General features: G+C 38.8%; 1 protein-coding gene across 1 annotated transcript in view; it reads left to right on the plus strand.

Annotated features, from left to right (window-relative positions):
- Lhfpl3 (LHFPL tetraspan subfamily member 3) overlaps positions 1–9,806 on the plus strand; it is a 398,415-nt gene that overhangs the window by 45,415 nt on the left and 343,194 nt on the right. The window lies entirely within an intron of this gene.

Below are 9,806 nucleotides of genomic sequence, written 5' to 3' on the forward strand. Positions count from 1 at the left end.
ATTTCACACAGAGTTTTGTGATGTGTCATAAGAGCCATGAGCTCGAAAAAAGGTCGATACCAATCATTTATCTTCCTACTAGGGGAAAATTCCCCTTCCTATTCTTCTGATAATATACTCTATACTTTTCATAGAATGTTGGTTTTCATGGTGAAAGTTGGACTGAAATTGCAAATGGAATCCTGACCAAGAACACTCTAGGAAAGCATTTGTCAAAATATATTCCTTGGGTGGAGACCAAGAAGCAAATAAAGTTGTTGAATTATCTGCTGGCTCTGGGAAGGGAAGGAGGCCTTGGCCAACACTCTTCCTTATCCTTGCCAAAATATACTGGCAAATCACATCGGCAATAATATTTATATATCTAAGATTTATCGCATGACTCTTTCCTTGAAAGTCCCAAGAGTCTTTCTGAGAAGGTCAGCGCCGTTGGGCTGCAGAGTCCTTTGATTAGGACTTTAAAATTCTGATATGCAATGTACCCTGAAGCTTAGCTTTCTTGTTGGAATTTTTGCTTGGTAAGGACAAAAAGGTAACGTCTCAAATTGGCTGCATTTTCCCGAATATCTTGACAGTCTCCAGTTCCCAGTTCAGTTAGAGCTACAGGAAGGTTGAAAATAGTCCTGCTGTTGTGGACGGCAGAGGAGTGGACACATCCCGACACCTTGTAAAGTTCCATACTTTGTTTAATCACGGAACAGGAGGAGAGAATTTGCCGACTCACTGGCAATCACCACAGGTGTTTGGTTTAAAGATGACCAAGGAGGGGAAGGTGCTGGAGAAAGCCGAATTCCTCACAAAACACGCCGGCCTGGGAAAATGGTCTTTCCTCTTATTCGTCATCGGAGGGAGTTGACTTCTATTCTTTACAATAAGGGGAAACCAGACTTGGATGTGCCGCAAAGGCCTACGTGGGGAGGGAGAAAAGAGCAGCATTTTCAACCGAGCCTCGTTATTATAATCTCTGTATTCTTTTGGATAGACTTTGAAAGAAAAGACAAAAGCTTTGCTGTTTGGAGTACTTAAAACCATCTGCACCTGTGAAGAACTAGGTCACCATTTTCTACGGCTGTTGCCCGCACAGTGACTCCTTTGCAGCCCACTTTCCCAAGGCCAGATTACCACAGAAACCTCTCAGCTCTGCGGAGCTCCTAAGAAGGTTGAATCTGCACATTTCCAAAACAAATAACGTTTTCTAAGTTTCCCCGTGCCTTCTCAACACGCATGGCCTTTGTTTGCCTTTCAACTAGAAATTTAGAGCTCACTTGCTTGTGGTTTCTTATTAAAAAAAAAAAAACCCATCTGGGGAAAATAAAATATGTGTAGTTCTGCAATAGACTTTAGAACTATCCCAGCTGACAAATTCTTTCACCTTAATTTTTTTAAAATTAATTCTAAAGAGGTGTGATTTATACACAAGGAAATGCACCCATTTCATGCATGCAGATCACAGGTGTTGAGAAAGCAACACATCTCTAGACACCATCATGATCAAGATGCAGAACATTTGTGGCATATTTAAAACATCTTGTCCCTATATATCCCACTACCACCAACTCTAGGAAACCACCTATTCTCCATCATAAATGAGTTTACTCTCCCCAGAGTAAGTGAAATGCATAGTATAAAGCACCAAGCCTCTCTTTTAGAACATGCTTTTCCCATGTGTTTTTGTGCTTGTTTTTCTTACAGAACAGCATTGCATTGGAGGGGTGCACCATATATGTCATTTTCAGGTTTTATCTATCATGAATAAAACTGCTGGTAGCATTCCCTGTACAAACCTTTGTGCTGACACATGTTTTCTAAAGTGACTGCACAGCTTTGCGTTCCAACAAGTAGCAGAGGCGAGCTCCACCCCCTCTGCATCTTCGAACACTAACTTGCTATTGCCTGTGCTTGGATGGAGCCGTTCGGTGATTATACAGTGCTATTTCATTGCTTTAATTTGCATTTCCCTGATAACTAGTGATGGTAAGTATCCTTTTATGTGTTTAACAGTTTGGTGTGAAGCTTCCCGTGTCTTTAATACAATCTTTGATAGATACGTAGATCTGAAACGTTTTTCTCCCAGTCTAGAGCCATTGGATATTTAAAAACAATTTCAGTTTGCTACTTTTTTTCCCCTTTGAAAATAGCTCCCCTGTCACATAATATACCAATTACAGTTTCTCCTCCCTCTACTCCTCCCAGTTCCTCCCTACTTCCCCTCCAGTCTGGATCTCTTTTTGTCTCCCATTAGAAACAAGTAGGTTTATAATGGATAATAATAAAACAAAATAGAATAATACATTGGAATGCCAAATGCTCTTCAGTAAAATGCTGAATTACCTTTCTTTTCTTTGCATCCCCTGTTTTTGATACTCGTGTCGTGTGCTTAAAAGGGAGCTTTGAAACGTGTGCTTAGGATTCCTATCTTCCCTATTCTTTGCATTGAATGCTATTTACTCAGCTACCCAGTAGAGCTTCAAGACGGCCTATATGAAAAGTTGGTGTGGTGTAACACTAAAGTAGGGGATTTGTGTGCGTGTTCTGGTTACCTGGTTATAATAGATAAGAATATTAAAGTAGTTATCTTCTGTATTATCAGATTACAAAGGTGGGATGTTACTATTTTATCAGCAAGATATTAAAATGTATTTCTAAGTCCTCGGCTTCAATCATGAATAAACATTTATTAATAGCAATTTTTAAAAAAATACATTGGAATTGGAGAAAACAACAGAAAGAAAAGAGCCCAAGAAAAGGCACGTAAAATAGGTGTAGATGTAAAGACCCACACTCAGGAATCCCATAAAAACACTGAAGAGAAAGTCATACCATGTACACAAAGGACTTGCAAGGTGTTGATAGAAGATCCTATCAGAATGGCATTAGGAGTCATTTTAGTGGGCTGGATTTATTGTTTTGTTTTGGTTGGTTGGTTTGGTTTTACCTCTGTCCCTGGGCTGTCTCTACTTTGGTTATTGCTGGTTTGGTTGATTGGTTTGGTTTTACCCTTGTCCCTGGGTCATCTATACTTCGGTTGTTGCTCACCCAAGCAGTGTTTGAGATGGGCTCCATCTTGGGGAATGGACCTTAAGTTACATCAGACATTGGTTGCTTATTCCACAGGCTTTGCGCTACCATTGCCTTTGCATATCTTCCAGGCAGAACATCATTGTGGATCACAGGATTTGTGGCTGGGTTGGTGGTTCTGTTTCTCCTTTGGTAGCGTGCAGAATGCCATCCTGTAACAAAGACTCTAGACTGTGGGGGTGAAGGCACCTGTGCAACTTCTCCGTGTTCAATGAGTAGTACAGGTGTTGTCTTCAGGAAGGGGCCCTTGCTGTGAATTTGTGGAGAGCGACCTATAGCCATGCCAATGGCCTGTGTTGCTTGGAGGTTCTCATGGGACCCTTTGATCAACAACTCAATTAGATGTAACCCAATCCTGAAAGCTTTGTTTAGTGACAGGAAATGGTCAGTTGGGGCTCTTTCTTCACTGTTAGCTGGAGATTTCATTTAGGCCCCCCTTATATATTTTAGTAAGCTTCTACCACATCAGGTTTGCATACTACCCCTCAAATGAACCATAATTTTAGCTGTCTCTTCCTGTATTTCCTCCCTCACACCCCTCTTCTCTCCTCCTCTGTACTTGATCCTCCCAGGTCAGGTGCCCCCATTCATCCACAGTTATTCCATTCTGCTTCTTTTCCCTGGGGAACTTTGTCCCCTACCCACAGTCCTTACTCTGTACTCAGATTGGTTTGCAGAATGTTTATCATTTACTTAACAGTTAATATTCACATAAAAGCAAATATAAGCCATGTTTGTTTTTCTGGGTCTCCGATATCTCAATTGGGATTTTTTTTCTAGTTTCATTCATTTAACTGTGAATTTAATAATGTCAGTTTTAATGACTGAGTGATATTATATAGTATAAACGTATCCTTTCACTCACTGAGGGACATATAATTTGTTTTCAGTTCTGACAACTATAAATAGACAGAAGGAACATGGTGGAGTAAGTGTCTCTGTGTTAGGAAGGAGCATCCTTTGTGAATAGCTGGATATTAGGGTAGATCCATTCCCATCTTCCTGGGGAACCTCCACACTCGCTTCCATAGTGGTTGTACCAGTTTGAACTCCCACCAGCTATGGAAGAATGTTTTCCTTACTCCACAAACTCACCCATGAGCTGTTACTTGTATTGTTGATCTTACCCATTCTAACTGGTATACGATAACATCTCAGAGTAGTTTTGATTTGCATTTCTGTGATGCCTAAGGCTGTTGGACATGTCTTTAAGAGTTTCTTAGCCTTTGAGTTTCCTCTTCTGAGAATTCCCTGCTTAGATCTGTAATTCATTTTTTAGTTGGATTATTTTTCCGTGATTACTAGCCTGTTGAGTACTCTATATACCTTATATATTAGCCATCTATTGGATATGCAGTCGGTAAAATTCTTTTCCCATTCTGTAGGCTGCTGCTTTGTCCTAATGACAGTGATTTTTGCTGTGCAGAAGTTTTTCAGTTTCATGAGGTCCCATTTATTGATTGTGCCTGATTATTTAATTAAGAAAGTCTTTTCCTATGCCAATGAGTACAGGGCTATTTCTCACTTTCTCTTCTATCAGGTTTAGTGAATCTGGCTTTATGTTGGTGTGATTAATTCATTTGGAGTTGACTTTTGTGCAGGGTGATAAGTATGGATTTATTTGCACTCTGCTACACTCAGACATTCAATTTAACCAGCGCCATTTTTTAAGGATGCTGTCTTTTTTCCATTATGTATTTCCTGCTTCTTAAAAAAAAAAAGCCAGTTGATTTAAGTGTGGTTCTTCATTTCTGCTCCATTGATCAATGTGTATACTTTTGTGCGAAGACCATGTGGTTCTTATTACCATACCTCTGTAGTACAACTTGAAAACAGAGATGCAGTTCTTTTTTTATTTAGGGAATTGTTTTAGTTATCCTGGTTTTTATGTGTTTTCATGTTGTTGTAATGAGGCCACTTGTTTGTTTCCTGGCTGTCCAGACTCCTGAAATAATCACACAGAAACTATATTATTTAAAACACTGCTTGGCCTATTAGCTCTAGCTTTTTATTGGCTAATTATTAAATCTTAATTTAACCCATCTCCATTAATATTTACAACACCACAAGGTCATGGCGTACAGGCAAGGTTTTAGTCCTCCATGACTTCTCTCTGACTCTGCCTCCTTTTTCTCAGCATTCAGTTTAGTTTTCCCCACCTGCCTAAGTTCTGCCCTACCAACAGGCCAGGGCAGCTTCTTTATTCACCAATGGTACTCATTGCATACAGAGTGGAATCCCACATCACCATGTGAAGCTGCAAATTGTCCTTTCAAGATCTATAAAAAATAGTGATAGAATTTTGATGGGTATTACATTGAACCTGTAGATTTCTTTTGATAGAATGGACATTTTTACTATATGATCCTACCAATCCACGATCGTGGGAGATCTTTCCATCTTCTGGTATTTTTTTCAATTTTTTTCCTCAAAGACTCGCAGTTTTTATCATATAGGTCTTTCACCTGCTTGGTTAGGGTTATCCCAAGATATTTTATATTATCTGATGTTATTGTGAAGGTTTTGTTTCCCTGATTTTTTCTCATTCCATTTGCTATTTGTATATTGTAATGTTACTAATTTTGTGAGTTAATTATTTATCCAGCCTCTTTGCTGTATGTGTTAAGATATCATCTGCAAATAAAGATGCTTTGACTTCTTCCCTTCCAATTTGTGTTCCCTTGATCAATTTTGGTCATCTTGTTATCTTAGCTAAGACTTCAAGTACTATGTTGAATAGATATGGAGAGAGTGGACAGCCTTGTATTGTTCCTGAGTTTAATGGAATTTCTTTGAGTTTCTCTCTACTTAAGTTGATGTTGGCTATGAGGTTACTGTAAACTGCCTTTATTAGGTTGAGATATATCTCTTGTATCCCTAATCTCTCTAGTACTTTTATCATGAGGGGTGTTGGATTTTGCCAAAGGCCTTTTCTACATTCTTTAAGGCTTAGGTTCAATTTATTTTTGTTTTCAAAATTATTATATGCTGTGTTTCTCTTTTGAAACAGGAATCAGTCACATAAAGTGAATGTTTTATATCTTATAAACACAAATTCTGAGATAAATAGAATCAGTCAATGTGAATGTATAAACTTGTCTGTCCTCTGCTATGTCTAATCCAACAGGGCCATCGTAAGGTAAGGATAGATATCTAGATTGATTGATCATCAGACCTCAGATAGGGTCAACTTGACAAATTAGCCTCCCAGGAAGTGAAAATTAGTTTAAGTCAGAATAAACTAATCACCAGCATTTGGTAGTTTCTTGAACATTTTCTTTATTCCATTATATCAGTAAACAATGTTCTTAAACACAATGATACATCTGAGAGAACATACTTTCTCCCATCTGAAATGCTTCTCTTTTTAATGTCTTGGATATGACACATATTTTAATTGTACGAAGCTGGCTTCAAGGAATAAGAACATCTAAAAGGTAGGGCAGTCTAACAAATGTATATGATAATGGGCTTCTTTGTGGGTGCACCAAGTAATTGTCCTAAGGCAATATCTAATAAGGCAGAGAGCCCTGAAACCATCTGAGTAGGAGCTACAAAGTTTAGAACTGTTTAGACCCATTCTGCCATAGTCTATTTCCATCTGTCGTATATCACACTCCTATTAGGAATATGTTGCTTACCCTCACAGATTCTAAAAATGGAACTTTGTCTTTCCACTACTGCCCACTACTTAGAGTTATGCAATGCTGACAACATAATTGTATATATCTCTTATAAGCTTAAGTTTCTCAACTATGAAAAGGGAATATTACAGAATCTAACTAACAAAGTCTTATGAAGATTCATTGAGATAATTCATCTTCCCAGCACATTGTGAATCCATAGTATACGTTACTTTAAAATTCTATGTCAGATGAAAACAAAGGAAAATGATAACCCAGCACATGGCAGGTACAATAATCATAGATACAAATTAAAACATTAAATATACAGACACCACCTTTCCAGGATTCAAATCAGATCTGAAGCTGCAGTTTGGAAGATGCTGAATGTTTTAGTAAAGTTAATGGGAACAGCTAGCATCTACACATATTCTGTTTAATATATTTAGATTTCAAAAGCAGAATTCTGACAGACATTTAGTAAGGCGGGGGCTGATTCACAGGTTCCTACGAGTCAAGGGCTACATTAGTCTTAGCTCCCCACAAGCTGGGAGCCATGAGGATGCTAGAAGAACCCTTAAGGATGAGGAACTGCTAATCCCTAAGCTCCGGAGTAGATCAGAAAGACATCTCCAGATCTGGAAGACCTTATATAACATGCCATTTGTAAACAAAGCTAAAAATTTATTTATGTGTGATGTGGGAGTGTCATATATCGATCTGTTGATTTCATTGGTTAAGCAATAAAGAAACTGCTTGGCCCTGATAGGTTAAAACATAGGTGGGAGGAGTAAACAGGAAGAATGCTGAGAGGAAGAGGAAGTGAGCTCAGAGACGCCATGCTCCCCTCTCCTGGAGAGATGCGATAGCTCTGCTCGCTGAGGCAGACACAATGAACTCCAACCCAGGATGGACGTAGGCTAGAATCATCCTGGTAAGCGCACCTAGTGGTGCTACTACATTGATTATTAGAAATGGGTTAAGAGGTTGAAACTAATGGGCCAGGCAGTGTTTAAATGAATACAGTTTATGTGTTGTTATTTCGTGGCATAAGCTAGCCAGGCTGCTGGGGTGCTGGGGACGCAGCCCCGCCGCTCCTATTACAACATACGTGCCTTCTCTAGCACAGACAGAACTGAACAGCATCATGAGAAGTAGGAAAGGAGACTTCATAGTATAGAAGAAATTGTTTAAGATTGAAATCAGTTCTGTATCCTTAACAAAAACTGTTGGACATTTTACCAGATAGAATAAAACTATATTAGTTATTCCTAACAAAGGAAATAAATTCCGGTTTAGTATTTAGAAAGATAATTCTAAAGTAATAAATTTAAAGTACCATTTCACTCCTTCTGATAGCTAGTATCATAGTTTCAGTGTGTTTTTAAAGAAGAGAAATAATTAGAAAAGATAGAATTTGAAATCAAATTTATACCTTCCATATTGCACAGAAATAGAGAAAGGTGTAATGCATATTAGGAGAGTTTAAGTCATATAAATTTTATTTCAATAAAAGTGAGTTTTAAATTTTATTTTTTATTTAAGTGTGTGTGTATGTGTGTCCATGCCTATGAAGGTCAGAAGTGGTTGTCAGATTGCCTGGAGCTGGAGTTAGAGATATCTGTGAGCCATCCTTTTGGTGCTTGGACCAGTTCCATGATCTAGCAGTAAGTTCTCTTATCTCCTGAGCCATATCTCCATCTCCTAAAGATGTTTTGTTTTGTTTTAAGTACAGAGAAAAGAAATATAATCCCTGTTACAGAAGTCCGTGCTCTTGACTACTGTGCCATTGCTGCCTTGTCTTAGGGACACGAATGTTGATCCTTTGCAGGAGTTGTATGTCCTAGGTGTGAGAATTCCTAGGAGTCCGTTAGTAACTGCACCTCTTTCTTCCTTCTTTCCTGTGAATTACGCACGTTTTAGTGTCTGCTTGTGGAGACCACTGTGCAACACCCTCCCTCTGAGATGGTGAATTCCAGGAATACAGAGAAAGACCATAGGCAATGTCTTGGGCCAAAGGAATATCAGCGACTCCTTCCTGTTCTCCCTAAATGTTACGCTCACCTTGTTAATCACCATTAAGCTGATTTTTAACAAGATGCGTGCATGCTACTTGGCTCCTTTAAGCATATGTCTCTTAGTCATAGATTTCAACGAACCTGCATTTCAACATGGGCAGATTGACAGTTTTTGCTCAGCAACATTGGCATTGTGTCAGCAATCACTGAGTCCACAGCACCTAGCTGCTCCTTCAAAGTGTTGCGGTGAAAGAAACCGTCTTCTCTGCTAAGAAGCAATATATTCTCTGTGTAACAGTCCTGGCTGTCCTGGAACTTGCTTTGTACCCCAGACTAGCACTGAACTCTGAGATCTACCTGTCTCTGCCTATAATACTGAGATTAAAGGTCTGAGCCGCCACAGGGAGCAGTATTCTTAATTTGCTTTATTTCTAGATAGTGAGGGCTTTGCTGTTTATTGATGCCTTTTTAAATGGTGTTTGTGAGTTGGTTAAAAGCATCAAAGACAGCCTGAGGACACAAACTTTTGTCACATTAGTGAAAGAAAGCTCAGCATATCCACTTGAATTAGTTTGACCAAGAGTGAGCCCAAGGTTGACACCTCTTCTTGGCTTCCTAAATCTCCCATCTGTCTGTAGTTTATGTCTCTTGGTCAACCTGAAATCTCTGTGACCTATTCTGATTGTCAGAGTGTTGTTGCTAACAGGGGATTTGCTCTATATTTTTTGGACAACCCAGAAATTTTGGCATAGGAAATGAATGTAAGATACATTACAGAAATCTTTAACAGAGTTTTACAAGGGAATAACGTTGCTGACCTCAAAGCACTGAGAACTACAAACATACCACTATTAAGCAATATCCATATAGTTTCCAGCATTTAAGGAGGATATTTGTTGTATACATTGCTTTTGACCTGCTTTCCACTTTCACCAAATGGTTGCTTTAGCATGCATACATACACACATATGTTGCTCTCTGGGTCAGAGGATAGAATAATACATAATTTTTTTAATATAATTTTTTATTGAAAAAAAATTTCCGCCTCCTCCCTGCCTCCCATTTCCCTCCCCGTCTCCCTTTTCCC

Source organism: Alexandromys fortis, unplaced genomic scaffold (genome assembly GCF_014885135.2).
Source record: "Alexandromys fortis isolate MF-2015 unplaced genomic scaffold, M_Fortis_MF-2015_v1.1 scaffold_38, whole genome shotgun sequence".
Classification (NCBI taxonomy): Eukaryota; Metazoa; Chordata; class Mammalia; order Rodentia; family Cricetidae; genus Alexandromys; species Alexandromys fortis.